Source organism: Bos javanicus, chromosome 1 (genome assembly GCF_032452875.1).
Source record: "Bos javanicus breed banteng chromosome 1, ARS-OSU_banteng_1.0, whole genome shotgun sequence".
NCBI classification, from domain to species: Eukaryota; Metazoa; Chordata; class Mammalia; order Artiodactyla; family Bovidae; genus Bos; species Bos javanicus.
This window is the reverse complement of record NC_083868.1, coordinates 88,272,426-88,293,497: the sequence shown is the minus strand read 5'-3', so window position 1 is coordinate 88,293,497 and position 21,072 is coordinate 88,272,426. Positions and strand designations below refer to the sequence as shown.

At 40.6% G+C, this 21,072-nt stretch overlaps 2 long non-coding RNA genes across 3 annotated transcripts in view; one reads left to right on the top strand and one right to left on the bottom strand.

Annotated features, from left to right (window-relative positions):
- The window catches only part of LOC133246828 (uncharacterized), a 34,478-nt gene extending 20,184 nt beyond the window's left edge, over positions 1-14,294 (bottom strand). Inside the window, exons 1-2 of one of the 2 annotated variants that reach the window (XR_009736193.1) lie at positions 13,845-14,294; positions 5,973-6,082 (exon numbers count right to left, since the gene is read on the bottom strand). This is a non-coding gene — a long non-coding RNA (uncharacterized LOC133246828). The remainder of the gene's footprint in view (positions 1-5,972; positions 6,083-13,844) is intronic. The other variant, XR_009736194.1, reaches the window with a different exon arrangement.
- LOC133246839 (uncharacterized) overlaps positions 14,131-21,072 on the top strand; it is a 35,109-nt gene continuing 28,167 nt past the window's right edge. Inside the window, exon 1 of the long non-coding RNA XR_009736195.1 lies at positions 14,131-14,209. This is a non-coding gene — a long non-coding RNA (uncharacterized LOC133246839). The remainder of the gene's footprint in view (positions 14,210-21,072) is intronic.

Sequence of the window (21,072 nt, the reverse complement as noted above, 5' to 3'; positions counted from 1 at the left end):
CAATGAGTCCATCCTAAAGGAAATCAGTCCTGAATATTCATTGGAATGACTGATGCTGAAGCTGAAGCTCCAATACTTTGGCCACCTGTTGGGAAGAACTGACTCATTGGAAAAGACCCTGATGCTGGGAAAGACTGAAGGTAGGAGGAGAAGGGGACAACAAAGGACGAGATGGTTGTATGGCATCACTGACTCGATGGACATGATTTTGAGTAACCTCCGGGAGTTGCTGATGGACTGGGAAGCCTTGTGTGCTGCAGTCCATGGGGTCACAAAGAGTCGGACATAACTGGGTGACTAAACTAATGGATAAACTGGATTGGGGGGAAACTCCTGCAAGGAAGCCCATTTTACAAATAAGAAAACTGAGGTCCTCAGAGGTCAAATATCACAACCACAAATTAATAATTGGTGGAGCCAGAAATCAGACACAACAGGTCTCTCTGCACCCAACATTTCCCCTCTTTCCATGGTTGGAAGTTAACATATATTCATTGTACAGCTCCAACACAAAGTGTGTTAGTTACCTAGGGTTGCTATAACAAATTACCACAAACTGGTGGCCTTATAACCTGGAAATTTATTCTCTCATAGTTCTGAAAACCAGGTATCTAAAATCAAGATGTCAGAAAGACTGATTCCTTAGAGGGAGAATTTATTCCATGCTTCTTTCCTAGGTAGTGGGAGCTACAGGCAATTCTTGGTGCTCCTTGACTTGTAGGGGCATCATTCCTATATCTGCTTCCATCTTCACATGGCCTTCATGTTTCTCCTTTGTGTCTGTGTATCTTAAATCCCCCTTCCCTTCTCTTATAAGAAAACTAGTCATCGATTTAGGACCCACTCTATCTATCCAAGGCTTCCCTGATAACTCAGTTAGCAAAGAATCTGCCTACTATGCAGGGGACCCCAGTTCAATTCCTGGGTCAGGAATATCAGCCAGAGAAGGGAAAGGCTACCCACTCCAGTATTCTTGGGCTTCCCTTGTGGCTCAGTTGGTAAAGAATCCGCCTGCAATGCAGGAGACGTGGGTTCAATCCCTGGGTTGGGAAGATCCCCTGGAGAAGGGAAAGGCTACCCATTCCAATATTTTGGCCTAGAGAATTCCATGGACTATATATAGTCCATGGGGTCACCAAGAGTGGGACACGACTCATCGACTTTTCACTTCACTTCTATCAATCCAGGATTATCTCATCTCAAGAACCTTAACTTGGACTTCCCTGGTGGTCCAGTGGTTAAGAATCTGCCTACCAATGCAGAGGACATAGGTTCAACAGGCCTGAGAGGATTCCACATGCCACAGAGCAACTAAACCCATTTGCCACAACTACTGGGCCTGTGCTGTAAAGCCTGTGAGCTGCAAGGACTAGAGCCTGTGCTGTGCAACAAGAGAAGCCACCATGGTAAGAAGACCACACAACACAATTAGAGAGTAGCCCCACCTCACCACAACTAGAGAAAATCCATGCACAGCACATAAGACCCCATGCAGCCAAAAATAAATAAATTTTAAAAGAACGTTTTAAAAAAGAACCTTAATTACATCGGAAGAGATCCTATTTGAAATAAGGTTACATTGACAGGTAGGGCTTCCCTGGTGGCTCAGAGGTTAAAGCTTCTGCCTGTAATGGGGGGGACCTGGGTTCAATCCCTGGGTCAGGAAGATCCCCTGGAGAAGGAAATGGCAACCCACTCCAGAATTCTTGCCTGGAGAATCCCATGGACAGAGGAGCCTGGTGGGCTACAGTCCATGGGATCGCAAAGAGTCAGACATGACTGAGCGACTTCACTTTTCACTTTGACAGGTACCTGAGGTTACAACTTGGACTTATCCTTTGTGGGGACATTATTCAGAACATTATACAAAGCACATTGTTTACAAGCCTGTTCTAGCTTTTGTTTGTCGGCTGGAGATCTCAAGTTATTCCAGGGGTTTGTGAAGAATTTTTGAGCATGTGCACAGCCTTTGGCATGCAGGCCATCTTCCAGACTACCAGGAATAAGTAGAAGTTTACCAAGACCCATTGTGACTGTCTCATTCCCTTTATCTCCCTGGTAAATTTCTCACCAGCCTGTTGGTTTCTTGTTTATTCCAGCTAGGAGTACGACATCAGGCTAGCTGCATTGTTAGCCTTCCCTGTTTATTTGCCATTTCTAACAATAACTGAGGGCATGCGGTTTCCCACTCTCCTCTCCAAATCAATCTGGCCTCCTGTAGTAGCTAAGCTTCTCTTTTTCTTGGCTTGTTCACCCTGGCCAAACTATCACATGATAGAACTGAGGGAGATAGAATGGAAGTGCACGCACATGCCTACTAAGTCGCTTCAGTTCCCTGTGTTACAAGTCAGCCAGGCTCCTCTGTCCATGGGAGTCTCCAGGTAAGAATAATAGAATGGGTTGGCATGCTCTCCTCCAAGGGATCTTCCTGATATAGGGCAGTTTCCTGGATTGGCAGGTGGGTTCTTTACCATTAGCATCACCTGGGAAGCCCAGAATGGAAGTTCAGTTCAGTTCAGTTCAGTTCAGTCACTCAGTCGTGTCCGACTCTTTGCAACCCCATGAATTGCAGCACACCAGGCCTCCCTGTCCATCACCAACTCCCAGAGTTCACTCAAACTCACATCCACCGAGTCGGTGATGCCATCCAGCCATCTCATCCTCCATTGTCCCCTTCTCCTCCTGCCCCCAATCCCTCCCAGCATCAGAGTCTTTTCCAGTGAGTCAACTCTTCACATGAGGTGGCCAAAGTACTGGAGTTTCAGCTTTAGCATCATTCCTTCCAAAGAACACCCAGGACTGATCTTTAGAATGGACTGGTTGGATCTCCTTGCAGTCCAAGGGACTCTCAAGAGTCTTCTCCAACATTCACAGTTCAAAAGCATCAATTCGTCAGTGCTCAGCTTTCTTCACAGTCCAACTCTTCACAGTCCAACATCCATACATGACTACTGGAAAAACCATAGCATTGACTAGAATGGAAGTAGCCCAGGTTAATACAGCATGGACTCATTGCTTGTACCTGAGGTTCATAGTTCTTGTAAAATAAACACTTTTCAATTTGTTGTATGCCCTAAGTCAATTTCCAGACCTCTGAAATGGTTGTTTTGGGTACTGTTATCCAGTTTATCATTGCTTTCTTGGAAGAAGATTTGCTATGCTCCTCACTGTCATTCAAATCTCTCTCTTTTTTCACTCCAATCTCTTGCTATTAACTACAAAAAAAGAACCATTGCCACATTGCTACTGTACCCTCAATAGTAAAAGGAGAGAAGCAGAGAAGTCTTCAGAAATACACTTCCTGCACGGTAGGAATGGGCTTGGATGGAGTGGAAATTGACAATGATTTAGTTTCTTTTTCCCTGCAAGCATATTTATTGTTTACATCTCTCAATATCTCAATAGTAAAAGAAAGGGTATTATTGCCTAAGCTTACATTTTACAGAATATAAATATGAAAGGAAGAGTTCAAGATCTAGATAAAATAATCCATCCATCAAGATTCAAATTGCTACAGCAATTACAGATTACTCTGTATACACACTCAAAATATTCTCATCTATTATCATTGTCCAGGGAACATATCAAGTCATTTTAAATATTTATGAAGGTTTTTTTACTTTATAAATCTATAAACCTATCATTACGAAGTTTCCATAGCTCTTCTTTCTCTGACTAGGAAGCCAAATCATTGAAAACCACTCCTTTTTATAATACAGTTCAGTTAAAAGGTGGTATCTGTAATCATTCATTGTTGACTTTGGAGTTATCAAGATACAAAGTAACTCTATTGTTCCAAAGTAACTATCTATTCTATTCTTTCACCTGTGCATGCCCAGAAACACAACTGCAAGATAGAGTTTATTTCAGAGGCTACAAACTGGTAATTTCTGGCTGAGGTTTTATTTAGCTCTTATTATATGTTTTTAAATATTGAGCTGATCATTTAAAACATCATATTTCACATAAAAATATGACTACCTGCTTTAAAAAAAAAAAGGTCTAGTTACCAAACCTAATACTGTCTGCCCTTTTTATAAAGGGCAAGAAATCTCCAATATGTTGCTATCCCACTTGTCCCTGTAGTTTTCTAACACTGAGAACCAGTCAGCTCCAATCAGTCATTTCACTTGCATTATTCTTCTTCTTGTGGTACAGAAATATTTTTGTAAATGTCTTTATTTAAAATGGGAAGAAAAAATAGAAACTAAGAAGGCTAAAAGATATTTCACCCAGTTCTCATCTCTTTATGCCTTCTGTCTAGCCCCATAAGCATTTGAGTTTGTGATCTTCCCTTTTTGTTCCTAGATTAAAACCAAATAATCCCTTATAAAAAAATAATTCAAAATTGTGGGGTTCTTGATTATCAGGTAGGCCTATGCCAGAAGGTAGTACAGAAGCTATCCAAAAATCAAAATTGATTGCATAATATAGTGGTTACAGGCCTAGATCCTAGAATCAGATTACTTGAGTTCAAATCCTGGCTTTGCCACTACGGATTTTGCGATCGCAGGCAAATTATTTAATACCTCTGAGATTCAGTTGCCTATAAAATGGAGATAATAAAAGCATCCACCTTGTAAGGTCGTCTGAGAGTGAAATTAAGTGCTGAGAACTATGCCTGGTAAGTAGTAAATGCTACATACATGTTTGCTATTATTATTATAGAAAAACCACCACCCCTATAAACACTCCCACACTGTTCAGTGTCAATGTGAACAGTCATGTTCTATAAAACTAAACCATCTCTAGGATACGTGTAAACATTTTTATGAAATTATATCTACACAATTAAAATTAAATAGAGAACAAAGCAATTATCTAATACATTGAACTAATGGAGACAGTTAATTTGCCTCGATAATTAAGGTCCTAATTTTTTTAACCTTCCAAAGCAGCTAGTAGAGCTTGGGTCCTGAAATGTCTAAATAGCTATATAAAATCTCCAAATTACTCACTTTTCCTATGTATTCATAGCTTTTTTTAAGTAGCTTGTTTAAAAACAAGAATTATGTCTTCAATAAAAAGTTCCCCTTATAGTTCTATGAATATTGATGCCCCATCTAACTACAAGTTCCCTGAGCTCTCTACTCTACCTCTGACTTCTTCCTTTCTGAAAGGAGATATTTACACCTCAACTTCCTTCCCATTGTCTCCAAAAACCTCTGCTTGGATGGCTGAAAATGAATTGTAATCCAAGACAAGGCAAGGAAAGAAAATTTAAATGTACCTAATTCAAAGGAATATACAAAGCATCATTAAAATTTTTACAAAAATAGACCAAAGACAGCTATTAGATTCAATGCATAATGAAATACACATTCCATTAAGGTGGTAAAGAGGAAATACATGGCATGAATACCATTGATCAACACTCAGTGAGTCTTAATTATCTATCCTGGAAGCAACCTATTCACTGAAACACTGCCCAGCAAGACAGGGAGTTCCCTGCACTTCAGCCCTACATGGAATGTGAAAACTGTAGTCCCAGGGAGGACTCATCCTAGGCCATTCTGGTTTCCAAAGGCTCTACTTTCAACGCCAGGGTAGTTTATGATGTCTGCTGGAGACTCCCAGGGCAAAATTAGACATTATGTTGGTGGATTTGATCAACCCACTCAAAATAGCTACATCAAAATGTCAAGTTTTGGTTTTTTTTAATTACCAAGTAATGTATGCTACAAAGATTCCTCATCTTTACTTCAATCCTGGAGCTCAGGGATAGAGGGTCAGCCTCAAGAATGATACATCTCACATGACAAGGAATTTTTTTTCCTTGCAAGGATAATAGTTCTTAGAAAATTCCCAGTTTGAATACCAAGGTTCCATAGAAATAGAGAGGATGCTACAAAAAGCCAGTTTCAAATGGGGCCACTGAAGAAGACATTAATAAAACAGTGAACATCAGGTTCTGGCTACACAGTAAGTATTTTAAAAGTCCAGGGGTCAAATCTGGAGCTAACTTTTCCTACCCCATCTGGTCTAGCAGCTCCTTCCTGCTTTCAAATTCACTTTGTCTTCATTAAATTTATTATTTCATAAAACTGAATTAAAGCACTGACAGGTGAAGCAATTTGGATACCTGGAAAAGAGACAAAATATATTTGTTTGCAAAGTGTTCACTTAGAGAATCAAACTACTCAAAACACTATAAACACAAACAAACTATATATATATGTGTATATATATATATACACACACACACACACACACACACACACACACACACACATACATGAGCAGAGCAACTTAAGAGCCCTTTGTATTTTGGGACTAATGTAAGCTTTGGACCAAGCAAGACTGAGGGCAAAGAATAGTGGACGACAAATTTGAAAATTGGGTTACAGTCCAGAACATTTACACAACACACTTTGCCTGTGTAACACTGCACAGAACTCTGCTCCTCTCTGGCATCAGTAAGCAAAGTGACCAGGTTAGACTGAAAAGTTCTCTTACAGCTTTGACTAGAACTTAATACAAAGAATACCAAAAACTTTCAAAACGTTTATTGCCTTGTATTCCATAATGGTATGATTTAAATTATTAGGAAATTCCTGAGCTTTTCAGTTCAGTGGAGTTTGTTAAAACAGGCTTTGTCCAGGGTATCATAAACTGAGCCTTTTAATATACACAGAATGTTCAATAAAGAATCAGTTAGTATAAAGTAAAATTAAACATGGAAACTTCCTGGGGTGTAGTCTGAGAAAGAAAGTAGATGGTATGTTTAAAACTACAAATCTTCCCCAGAAAATAATACACAAATCTGCATTTTTGCATACAATTTTAGAAGACTCACTGACCCTTAGAACGTTCTGGGGAAAACTGGAATCTGAACATGAGAACTTTTGGGGGGTGTGGAGCAAGGTGACCCACCTGCTATCCCTGGGTTGGGAAGATGCCCTGAATCAGAAAGGAAAGCCTACCCACTACAGTATTCTGGCCTGGAGAATTCCAAGGACTGTTACAGTCCTTGGGGTTACAAAGAGTCAGACATGACTGAGCGACTTTCACTTTCACAAAACAATGTGGGAGAAGGGTATTTATGTGCTACTTTGCTTAAAATCTAAATGTAATGTAATTGGAGCTACGTCAGTGGTTCAGACGGTAAAGAATTTGCCTGCAATGAGGGAGACCCTGGTTCAATCCAGTTTCAATCCTGGGTCAGGAAGATCCCTCGAGAAAGGAATGGCTACCCCTCCAGTATTCTTGCCTGGAGAACCTCATGGACAGAGGAGCCTAGCGGGCTATAGTCCGGGGGGTCACAAAGAGATACGATTGAGCGACTAACACTTTCACATTTTCACTACAATATAAAAAGCTTATTATTACTAGTCTTCAGCTAGAAGCCAAATGCAGCATTTTTAGTCACATTAAAGCTTTTGAAAACATTAACAGAATATTTTCATTCATCCATTCTGAAGAGGAAATGCTGTTCATTTTCAAAGACAGGTTTTCTTTTCATTCTGAAGAAAAAATAAATTCGACAAAAGGCATGATGAGATGCCCTCTTCTGTTTCCAAGCAGTTAGTGCAGGGTTAGTGAATGCTATAAACGTGGAGGATTTCATATTCAACTGTGAACACAGCAGGATTTTAAAATCCTAAAGTACTCTATTGACCTCCAGCCATTGGAATATCTCCTTATGCAGCAGAAGTTCCTCTTCGCCAATTAAAAAGTCCTCATTCCTCTCTGTGTGTCATAGCACACCCTGTTCCTGGCTGAGAAGAAAATAAAATTAACCTTGGGCGGGCGGACTTGTGCCTGATTTCCCTGGGTGAGTGAATGAGCTCACCAAATGTATAAATAATGTGCCCAGGTCCCCTGGTTGCTCGGTTTTTTGATATTTATTGCCTAGAGCCTTGAGCACAATTCTAAACTGTTAATGTGTTAAATATTTTCACCAGGGCTTGATTCCGGTTGCTGAAAAACCAATAAGATAACAGTAAACCCAGGAGGACAGCCCAAACTTCCTGTTCTTTCTTGGCAGAGCTTTGCTGAGCAACTTGCAAAGTTTGACAAATCAGGCAAAGAACCAAATGTAAAAGGACAGTTCCGAGATCCACACTGAGGTGCTTGGAGCATAGTTGTTGCAGTGCAACTACTTCTGGGCCGCTGCCAGTCGCATCTGGGCAGGAAGGAAATGCAAATTAAAAGGAAACATTAGGGCATTTTAGAGCAAAGCCATTTTCCAGCAAAAGCTCAGTGCTAACACTAAAGAATAAAGACGGTATTATGTAGTTTTAAACTGAAGTGATTGATTCTTTTCCTGGGTTCTTCTAAACTGCTTCCTTCCCTCTTCGCTGGAGGCCCTGAGGGGTTTTGGTGAGGGTAGTGGCTGTTCTCATCCTTGGTACTTCACACAACTTCTTTTCATCTCCTTCCACTACAGAAAGGGAGTCTGTCCTTATAAAAGAGGTGTAACCAAGCCAGAAAGAAAAACACCAATACAGTATACTAACGCATATATATGGAATTTAGAAAGATGGTAACAATAACCCGGTGTACGAGACAGCAAAAGAGACACTGATGTATAGATCAGTCTTATGGACTCTGTGGGAGAGGGAGAGGGTGGGGAGATTTGGGAGAATGGCATTGAAACATGTAAAATATCATGTATGAAACGAGATGCCAGTCCAGGTTCGATGCACGATGCTGGATGCTTGGGGCTGGTGCACTGGGACGACCCAGAGGGAGGGTATGGGGAGGGAGGAGGGAGGAGGGTTCAGGATGGGGAACACAGGTATACCTGTGGTGGATTCATTTTGATATTTGGCAAAACTAATACAATATTGTAAAGTTTAAAAATAAAATAAAATTAAAAAAAAAAGAGGTGTAACCTTTGCTGAAATCAAAGTTATTTGCCTTTTTTGTTGTTTTTTAATCATTTTCAAAAGTGAACAAATAACTCTAATCTAGAAAACTAGACTTTGGAATCAGAAGTGAATTTTAGACCCATCTTTACTATTTACCGGCCCTTTGAACTTGAGATTCTTCCACCATAAGATTCAGAAATAGATCTGTTTCCTGTTACACTATCAAGTGTCTGTTAAGATGAAACAAGATTATATATGGAAATGCACTTAACACTATTCTTTGCCCTTTATATTTATTACCTCATTTAACCCTCACAGCAGCTTTACAAGGTAAAGACTATTTTATCCCTATATTATAGATAAGAAAACTAACAAAGAGAAATTAAGTGATTTGTCTAAGACCTCCCAGCTACTAATATCAGAATTTCAGACCCTCGGACCCAGGTAGTCTGATTCCAGAGCTCAGACTTCTTACAACCACGCATACTACCCTCCAGGATGGATGTCAAGTGTTGTCATTCATTCATTTGTTCATCAGGTATTTACTGATTGTCTACTATGTGCCACACACATTCTTTGTTTATAACTGAAAAAAATTTTATCAAATCAATGAGGTTTTTTTGTTTTGTTTTGTTTTGTTTTGTTTTTAGGGCTTCCCTGATGGATCAGATGGTAAAGAGTCTGCAGGAGACCCAAGTTTGATCCCTGAGTCAGGAATACTCCTGGAGAAGGAAATGGCAACCCATTCCAGTATTCTCGCCTGGAGAATCCCATGGACAGAGGAGCCTTGGGGGCTATGTCCATGGGGTCACAAAAGTTGGACACAACTGAGCAACTAACACACATTCACACACACTTGCACACACAATGAGATTTTTATTACTTTTCATTTTTACTTTCTTCATCCTACAGGAAATGAATAAAACACAGTGCAAGAAGAAGAAATGACCTCCTTACTGAGACCTTTATTCAAAATAGCCTCATAGAACTTTAAGATGCTACACTTCAGAGGCAAGGACCCCTCTGTGATGCAGACTCAGTGACTGCGATAAGAGGAGCTGGGGTCTGGGAGGCGACGATGCATGGCAGACGTTGTCCCACCTACAGCAGGTGCGGGGCGGGGGGAAAGGCCACAAAAGAACAGGCAAGCTAAATCAGAATCAGGATTTTCTGCTCACTGAACAGCAGAATCACTAAACAGCAAACCCCCAAGCTTGAAACATCTGATCTTGAGCCTACTTCACCTGGCTGCTGTAAGATCCAGGGAGAAAATTCGAGCTGTGAACACACTGCTGCTGCTACTGCTGCTAAGTCACTTCAGTCGTGTCCAACTCTGTGCAACCCCATAGATGGCAGCCCACCAGGCTCCCCCGTCCCTGGGATTCTCCAGGCAAGAACACTGGAGTGGGTTGCCATTTCCTTCTCTAATGTATGAAAGTGAAAAAATAAAGTGAAGTCAGTTGCTCAGTCGTGTCCGACTCCTAGTGACCCCATGGATTGCAGCCCACCAGGCCGCTCCGTCCATGGGATTTGCCAGGCAAGAGTACTGGAGTGGGTTGCCATTGCCTTCTCTGGTGAACACACTAGCTGGATGCAAAGTGCTCTACAGTGTTAGATGTAATGACCAGGCATTTTGTAATGAGTGACCTCCACCTCAGCAAGAACTCCAAAATTTGTAGCTCTATAGAGGAGACATATAGTATTTAATTTTTAAAATTATGGAAAGGAGATTAAAATCCCAGAATTCATTGATACCTACAATCATCTAGAAAAAAATTATCATTAGGAAAAGCATAACTATTAGTTTCAACACCAATAAGTCTTTCTCTTCCAACATAATTGAGAACTTCAAATAAGTTTAACTTCATTAGTCAATCACCTGCCCCTGTAGCAAGTTATTCCTATTATTTACTCTGCTTTTAAGAAAGTGAAAATTTTAATGAAACAAGATTATATAGGATTTTGATATTCTGTGAGTGCTAAGTAGCGTCAGTCATGTCAGTCTCTTTGCAACCCTATGGACTGTAGCAGCCCACCAGGTTCCTCTGTCCAAGGGATTCTCCAGGCAAGAATACTGGAGTGGGTTGCCATTTTCTTCTCCAGGGGATCTTCATGACCCAGGGATCGAACCTGCATCTCTTTATGTCTTCTGCAGTGGCAGGAGATAAGAAATATATGTATCTGGATTTCATCTCTGATACTAGACTAGCACAGAGCTCCTAAAACCCTTGTATTATAATTTCCTAAGTGGTTGGGGTGAGAGGATTCTTTTGCTATACACTGTAAGTCACTGTCAACCCCACCTGAATTTATGAGGTGACTCTCAGTGGACTATTAGATAGTTTCAGGATGGGGTGGTTTCTAGAGTAACCAATCTGGTTACTGGTTAGAAGGTTGGAACTTTCAGCTCCACCCTGACCTCCAAGACAGAGAGGGGTTGGAAATTGAGTTAATCACCAAATGGCCAATGATTTAATCAATCATGCCCACATAATGGAACCTCCATAGAAACCCTAAATGACAGCATTTCGAGAGCTTTTGGTTTGGTGCATGCATTCCTGTGCCAGAAAGGTGGCATACCCTAATTCTGTGGGGACAGAAGCTCCTGCATCCTTTCCAGACTCATGCTATGGTACCTCTTCATCCAGCTGTTCATTTGCACCCTTTATAATATCCTTTACAGAAAAACCAGTAATAGTAGTAAGGTGTTTTCCTTAGTCCTGTGAGCTATTATAGCAAACCATCAAACCTGAGGAGGGGTTCAGGGGAGCCTCAGATTTGTAGCCAAGTCATAGAGAAGAATGGTTTACCTGCAGACCCACTACCTGCTTTTCAAGTAAAGGGCTGTTTTATGGGACTGAGTCCTTAACCTCAGGGGTCTCTAACTCTGGGTAGTTATTGTCAAATTGAATTAAACTGTAGGACAGCCCCCATTGGAGTCCACAGAGAATTGGAGAATTGCTTGATGTAGAAAACCTAAATATTTGGTATCAGAACTGTTGGCGGTAAAAATAATAGCCAAGATATTTAGGCATTTCTATAGGAAGCCACAAGTCACCTGCCAGGAAAAAGATTTCTCTACCAAGGTACATGTACACTTTCTTCACTTAGAAATGCCAATTCCTTTTTGATAATGCTGGCTAAGTATGGGCTCTGTTCTCTCCCATAATCTGCCCTTCTGATAAATATTAAAAGTATTCACTTTTACAGTGCAACTTCCCTCTCACTATACTCTTTGCCCCATCTTCTAGGACACTTGGAAAGAGGAGGATCCTAGAGCCCATTGTTGTCAGTCAGTTCTCTATCACACCACACACACACACACACGAGTGTGGGTGCACATACATCATCCTGAAAGAGTTGGTAATCTTCATAGACACAGTGGAATGGATAAGTGAAATGTGAAGTGAAGTGAAAGTCGCTCAGTCGTGTCCAGCTCTTTGCAACCCCATGGATTATACAGTTCGTGGAGTTCTCCAGGCCAGAATACTGGAATGGGTAACCTTTTACTTCTCCGAGGATCTTCCCAACCCAGGGACTGAACCCAGGTCTCCTGAATTGCGGGTGGATTCTTTACCAGCTGAGCCACAAGGGAAGCCCATAGAATGAATGGATAAGAGGTTCACTAAGTTCACAGAAGCCAGTCAAGTAGCATAAGGGTAATCCTGAGCCACCGAGTTCAGACATTTACTCAAAACAACACATTCAAAATCACCTCAGAAAACTGAAGGAGTAGGCAGAAATAACTACAGCTATTTTGCAAAAGTATGACGAGAAATAAAAGGTGAGGGTGATTATAAAATGGAGAAGAGCGAGGCTTCGTGTCCGTGGCGCTCTTCTGCTGAGTGGGGCTGTCATTTAAGAAGCAGAAGAATTCCAAAAAAAAAATCCATGACACTGTGATGCCTGGTAACTTTTCAAATTCAGCTTTGGATATATCTTAGGGGTCCAGGAGGATCAGCATATCAAGAGGGATTTAGGTCTCATCCGAAAAAGCACCTCAAAAGAGAAAGCACAGACTCCCCTGGTGGTCCCATGGTTGAGACTCCATGCTTCCAATGAATGTGAGTTGCATCTCTGGTCAGGGAACTAGGATCGTACATGCCACACAGCATGGGCAACAGATTTTTTTAAAAAGAGAGTGAGAAAGCAGTTAACACACTGGTGACCAAGGGCTAACAAGGGAAGATGTGAATTCTGTAGATTTTTGGAACATACATTCTTCTGAAGGCAGAAGAACCAATTAAATGACATAGGATCACAGATTCTTGGGAAATGTTTTAGAGACATAGACCTTTGGTCCATTCCCCATGATTCTGTAGCCTTCGACTGAATTTTTTTCTTTGTCCACTGGGATGAAAAGTGAAAGTCGCTCAGTTGTATTTGACTCTTTGCAACCCCATGGACTATACAGTCCATGGAATTCTCCAGGACAGAATACTGGAGTGGGTAACCTTTCCCTTCTCCAGGGGATCCTCCCAAGCCAGGGATCGAACCCAGGTCTCCCATATTGCAAGCGGATTCTTTACCAGCTGAACCACAAGGGAAGCCCATTGAGATGAAACTTGTCTCCATATAGCTCACAGTTACTAGGTTTTCCATGTGGCGCTAGTGGTGAAAAACAACAACAACAACAACAACAACAAACCTGCCTGCCAATGCAGGAGACATAAGAGATGCAGGTTCAATTCCTGGGTCGGGAAGATCCCTTGAAGGAGGGCATGGCAACTCACTCCAGTATTCTTGCCTGGAGAATCCCATGGGCAGTCCATAGGGTTGCAAAGAGTCGGAAATGACTGAAGCAACTGAGCATGCACGCAACTCACGTTTACTGGTCCTCAGAGTGGTGAGAATGTCTCTGTGACAGTTCTTGGAAAATGAAGGCAGTTACCAATCCCTCCCCAAGCCTACTCTGGTCCAAACTAAATAGCTACAGTTCCCTTTGAAATTCTGATTACATGGTTTCTAGGGTATCTTAAAACCCTAAGAACTGTGCTTTGACATCAAACTTCAGCTATGCCTCAGAATCACCTGGAATGCTTGTTAAGATGAGCAGCCTGCCAGGCCCACTCTGATCCTATGTTCTGATGTAGCCAGAATATCTAGGATGGGACTTGAATCAGAATCTTTATGTCTCTCTTCCTGATGCAGGTGGCCTGAGACCCAAACTAGAGAAACTATGCTATTATATTCTTGCCACATTAAACTGTGATGTCACAAACTGGACGTGGCATTCCAAATTCCAACCTACTAATTCAAGGTCCAATGAAACCATCACCTTCTCTGATCTGTTAACACAAGCCTATTGCTAAAGCCCGATCTCTTCTGGATAAAATATTTTGTCAATTCTCTCCTTTGGGAATATAACTACAAGGCACATTAACTTTGATGTCTAAGTGAGTATGTTTTATATGACCCAAATCATAACTGTGAAAGTTGTATTTTGATTTTTATTATGATGGTAGCAGATATAATTCAAAAACAATCCTGACAGCCTAGGAATACTCTTACACACTGATCTCTTTTTAGCAGCAACTCCTTTTACCATTATTATAGTCTTTAGAGAATTATTTACTATTTTAAAACATTCATCTTATGTACCTATTCTTACTTTTGATTGGAGACCACCCTGTTAATACTCTTCATAAGTCCCCAAAGTCATAGGGTCTGTGGATAATTAGAAGATCCCCTTCTGGGAAAAACAAAGGACAGAACAGACTTCATTTTCAGCTAGAGTGAAATGACTGGAGACACAATGTCCTACCCAGTAGAAAAGTGGAGTGGAAACTAGCAACTCCTGGTTTCATGCAGCAATGCCCTCACCAGACATCTGATATGCCCAATAGAAATGAGGCCTCCTCCTGACCAAGGACAAGTCTCCAAATTAGATTCAGGTGTGACAAGAATAGAGGCTTCTTTTGTCCCTGATCTAAACAGAAAAACTTTGAAAGAAACTAGTTTAAGAGACAGACTGATTCAGACACTCCAAAAGAATGTTTATGAAAATAAAACACAAGATACTGATTATCAATACTTACAAATAGTTCAGAGAGGTCCCAAGTACCCATCAACCAGTTTTCTCCAGTGGTAACAATTTATAGAACCACAGTACAATATCAAAATCAAGAAATTAACATTGGTACAAACCACAGACCTTATTCAGATTTTACCTATTTTACACGTGCTCATTTGTATACGTTTCTATGTGAGTATGCAGTTCTATGTAATTTTATCACATATGTAGATTCATGTAATATCTTATTATGATATATTAGCATGATATTAAGAAAAGGAAATGGCAACTCACTCCAATGTTCTTGCCTGGAGAATCCCAGGGACAGAGGAGCCTGGTGGGCTGCCGTCTATGAGGTCACACAGAGTCAGACACAACTGAAGCGACTTAGCAGCTGCAGCAGCAGCAGCAATAATGTGCTGCTAAGTCGCTTCAGTCATGTCCGACTCTGTGTGACCCCATAGACGGCAGCCCACCAGGCTCCCCGTCCCTGGGATTCTTCAGGCAAGAACACTGGAGTGGGTTGCCATTTCCTTCTCCAATGCATGAAAGTGAAAAGTGAAAGTGAAGTCGCTCAGTCGTGTCCGACCCTCAGCGACCCCATGGACTGCAGCCTTCCAGGCTCCTCCATCCATGGGATTTTCCAGGCAAGAGTACTGGAGTGGGGTGGGACTTAGCAGCAGCAGCATCATATTATGATATTATATAATACCATAATATATTATCAAGCTTTAAATCTTCTGAATATGGTGATTTTTTTAATTTTTTACTTATTTTTGGTAATACTGGATCTTCGTTGCTGCGTGCAGAACAGCAGCTGTTGAGGCAAGCAGGGGCTACTCTCTAATTGCATTGCACGGGTTTCTCATTTCAGTAGCTTCTCTCATTGCAGAGCATGGGCTCTAGGGCACTTGGGTTTCAGTAGTTGAAGCGCATGGGCTCAGTAGCTGTGTTGCATGGGCTTAGTTGCCCTGTGGCATGTGGGGTCTTCCAGCAAGTCCATTGGCAGGTGGACTCTTAACCACTGAACCACCAGGAAAGTCCCCATGATGATTTATTTATTTTTTAAGCTTCCTTGGTGGTGGTGAAGTTATTGAATTAGTATTGGAATCAAGTTCAACCTCACTATTAATCAAAGAAATCTTGTTTAAAATTTCTAAATACTTTTTTCCTTTTAAATCAGCACATTTTCTAACCGATAAAATTCAACCTTAGAGTACAGTAGGTCTAGCATTCTTACTCTGCTTCTAGGAGCTAAAATCAGTACAACTGTTCTGGCAACAAATGTGTATCAAGGGCTTTTTAACGTTTTTTTTTTTTTTTTCCTTCTAATCTAGCAAATTCCTTTCTAGAAATAATATACTAAGAAAATAATCAAATAATTGGACAATTATCATGAGAAAGTATATTTACTTCGTGTTATCTACACTGATTAAAACTGAAAAGAGTCCAAATGTCCAAAAAAGGGATTAGTTGAACAAATTAAAGCCCACTGAAGCAATGCTATATAATACGACAATTAAAAGTGGTGCTTTTCAGGGGCTTATAGCCTAAAGAGAATCCTTATAATAAAATACGAAAGAAAGTGAAAGTGAAGTCACTCAGTCGTCTCTTTGCGACCCCATGGACTGTAGCCTGCCAGGCTCCTCCATCCATGGGATTTTCCAGGCAAGAGTACTGGAGTGGGTTGCCATTTCCTTCTCCAGGGATCGTCCCAACCCAGGGATTGAACCTGGGTCTTCGTCATTGTAGGCGGATGCTTTTACCATCTGACCACCAGCGAAGCCCATAATAAAATATAATAGAAAGAGTACCTAGTTCACATTAGTTTTGTGGAAATGTATTTTTAAAGTCCTGGACTTCTGCTCCTAAGAAGAGGAGGGAGATACTTTTCTCTACTCCTCTTGCTAAGTAATACGTTATATGTAAAACATATGAATAATCAGAAAGGTGAAGAAAAGAAGGAAGAATGGCTAGGGGCCTCCAGATCCAAGGAATGATATGGTCAAGAGCACCCTGGGCTTTCTGTTTGCCTCATATATCCCAGACTTACAGCTAAGTAAGCCAGCTATTCAGTAAACAAGTGAAGATTTTTTAAAAGCCCTAACAAAAGTCTGCTGTGTCTAGCCAAAGGTCTACAAGAAGGGGAGCCAAGCAAGATAGTCAACTTTTACACAAAAACAGCTAGACCCTAGCCAAACACCACAGAAAAACCTGTGGTCCCCAACCCCACCCATGCTAGCAAATGCTGAGTGGAAGCTAGACTTCCACCCTCACCAGCTGTCCCAACACCCCTGCCAGGGCTGTATCTGAGAAGGCTGAGTAGAGAGCCTGGTCTTGAATTCCCATCAGCCAGTAATGTGGACCCCACTCCAGCAGTGTCAGTGGAGATCACATAGGAGCCTAGACTTCCAACCCCAGCATTCCCCTGGTGTGAATCAGAGGAAGCCTGCTGATGAGTCAGGATTCCCACCACTGCCCAGCAGTGATGGGGCCACTCTCCCCTCAGGGTGTCAGTTGAAGCTAACTGGAGAGCAGCAGCAAGGCACTCCAAATCCTCCTAGCCAGGTGTCACTGGAGGCCACATGGGAGTCAGAATTCCCATCCCTGAATAGCAGTAATAAAGAGCCCCCTCCTGAATGTCAGTTGATGCCAAGTGAGAAACCGGAACTTCCAGTGTCAGCAGTCACGAGGCTCTGCCCCTCCTTTTCCTTCAGGAAGTCAGTTAATACAGAAGGTTTAATTAAGATCCAAGGTCTCATATCAGAATACAATCTAAATAATCAGATTTTGATAGAATATCATCTGTCATACTAAAACAGAAAAATCTCAAATGAAATAAAGACAATAAATAGATGCCATCATTGAGATGACAGAATTATCTGACAAATAGTTTTAATTATCTATCACAAAATAGCTCAATGGGCAATAATTTGTTGTTGTTGTTCAGCTGCTTAGTCATGTCTGACTCTTTGCAACCCCATGGATTGCAGCACACCAGGTTCTCCTGTCCTTCAGCATCTCCCAGAGTTTCCTCAAACTCATATCCAATGAGTCAGTGATGCCATCCAACCATCTCATCCTCTGTGGTGCCCTTCTTTTCCTGTCTTCAATCTTTCCCAGCATCAGGGTCTTTTCCAATGAGTCAACTCTTTGCATCAGGTGGCCAAAGTATTAGAGTTTCGGCTTCAGCATCAGTCCTTCCAATGAATATTCAGGACTGATTTCCTTTAGGATTGACTGGTTTGATCTTCTTGAACTCCAAGGGACTCTCCAGAGTCTTCAACACTACAGTTCAAAAGCATCAATTCCTTTGGCATTCAGACTTCTTTATGGTCCAACTTTCACATCCACACATCACTACTAGAAAAACTATAGCTTTAACTATATAGATCTTTGTCAGCCAAGTAATGTCTCTGCTTTTTAATATGCTGTCTAGGTTTGTCATAACTTTCTTCCAGGGAGCAAGCATCTTTTAATTTCATGGCTGTGGGCACCATCCGCAGTGACTTTGGAGCCCAAGAAAATAAATTCTGTCACTGTTTCCATTGTTTCCCCATCTATTTGCCATGAATTGATGGGACCAGATGCCATGATTTTAGCTTTTTGAATGTTGACTTCTAAGTCAGCTTTTTCACTCTCTTCTTTCACTTTCATCAAGAGCCTCTTTAGTTCCTCCTCACTTTCTGCCACAAGGATGATATCATCTGCATATCTGAGGTTATTGATATTTCTCCCGGAAATCTTGATTCCAACTTGTGATTCATCCAGCCTGGCATTTCACATGATGTACTCTACATAGAAGTTATATAAGCCAGGTGACAATATACAGCCTTGACGTACTCCTTTCCCAATTTGGAACCAGTCCATTGTTCCATGTTCTGGTTCTAACTGTTGCTTCATGACCTGCATACAGATTTCTCAGGAGGCAGGTAAGGTGGTCTGGTATTCCCATCTCTTGAAGAATTTTCCACAGTTTGTTGTGATCCACACAGTCAAAAACTTTAGCATAGTCAATGAAGCAGAAGTAGATGCTTATCTGGAATTCTCTTGCTTTTCTATAAACCAATGGATGTTGGCAATAATTAACAGACTTGAAACAAATGAAAAAAATTGAGAACCTCAACAAAGAAATAGAAGATATAAAGAGGAGTGAAATGAAAATTTTAGAAATGAAAAATACAATAACCAAAATAAAAAACTCAATGAATGGGCTTAAGAGCAGAATGAAAGGAACAGGGAAAAGAATCAGTGAAATAGAAGCTAGAACAATAGAAACTATGCAACCTGAACAACCAGAAAGAAATAAATATTTTTTAAGAAATGAACATAGCCTCAGGGATATTGTGGGATGATAACAGTAGAAAACAATAGATTGAACATTTATGTCATCAGAATTCTAAAACGAGAGGAGAGACAGGGAGGGACTGAAAAATGACTCAAAGAATTAATGGTGAAAACTTTTCAAATTTGGCAGAAAACATAAACCCACAGGTTCAGTTTGGGAGAAAATTCCAAATAAGATTATCCAAAGAAATCCATGTCAAAACATATTAAACTTCTGAAAATGGAAGCAGTAAGAGAGAAATGACATCATATCTATAGGAACAAGCTATTCAAAGGAAAGTGTACTGCTCATTAGAAACCATAGATGCCAGAAGGAAGTGGCACTTAATTTTTCAAGTGCTGAAAGAAAGAACTGTCAACTCAGAATCCTACATCAAGCAAAAATAACCTTTAGGAAGGAAGAGAAAACCAATATATCCCCAGCTGAAAAAAAACTATGAGAATCTGTCACCAACATACCTACTCTAAAAGAATATCTAAAGAAACTTCTCTAACAAAAAGGAAATGATAAAAGTAAGAACCTTGGAAATACAAGAACCAAAATATGCATAAATATAATAGATTTTTCTTCTGCTCTTCAGTATTCTAAATTATATTAGTGAGTTGAAGCAAAAACTATTAGACTGTCTGACATGATTCTAAATGTATGTGAAGGAAACAGTTAAGACAGAGTTCATGCTAAGTTGCCTCAGTTGTATCCAACTCTTTGCTTTTCCATGGACTGTGGCCCACCAGGCTCCTCTGTCCATGGGGTTCTCCAGCATGAACACTGGAGTGGGCTGCCATGCTCTCCTCTAGGTGATCTTCCTGACTCCGGGATTGAACTCAAGTCTCCTGTGTCTCCTGCATTGCAGGTGGATCCTTTACCATTGAGCCACTGGGGAAGCCCCTGGAGCAGTAAAAACAATATTAGTAAACTGTAGTTAGATATGCATAACATTTAAAATGTTAAACAAAGAGATACCATCAAAACTATAATTATATAAAAATGAAGTCTAAATAATGTTCAAGTAACCCACAGGAGGGCAAGAAAAAGAAAACAGAAACAAAAAGCAGAGAGAAAAGAAAATAAAAGATAAAATAAAATGGCAGATTTAAATCCTAACATTTCAATAATTAAACGGAAATGGTTTAAATACAATGATTAAAAGGCACAGGTTGGCAGAGTGGATTAAAAATCATGACCTAACTAATGTGCTGTCTACAAGAAACTCATATAGCAAAATGTAAACATGTTGAAAGTAAAAGGTCAGAAAAAAATGTGCTATGAAAACATTAAAAACAATAGTGCCTATATGAGTATCAGATAAAGAAGTTTTTAGAGCAAAGAAAATAACTAGATAGAAAGACACATTATATAATAATAAAAGGGTCAATCCACCAAGCAGATATAGCAGTCCTAAATATAGAAACTCAAAATATATGATGCAAAAACTGATGAAACTGAAAGAAGAAATAGACAAATTCACAATTACAGTTGGAGAATTCAACACTCTTTTCTCAACAATTACTAGAAGAGCTAGATAGAAAATCAGCAAGGATATAGAACTCAAAAACGTATCAACCAAACTTCCTTGGTGTTCCAGTCATTGAGAGTCCGCCTGCCATAGCGGGGGACACTGGTTTGATCCCTGTTCTAGAAAGATTCCACTCGCCACTGGGCAACTAAGCCTGTGTGCCTCAACTATTAAGACCTTGCTCCACAACAAGAGAAGCCAAAGCAATGAGAAGCCCACACACTGCAATGAAGAGTAACCACGGCTTGCTACAACTAAAGAAAATCCTGCGCACAGCAACAAGGACTCAGCACAGCCAAAAATAAACAAACAAAAAATCTGCCTAACAAAAATAAAATTTATTGATCACTATGATCTACTCATTCATAGAATTTTCCATGCA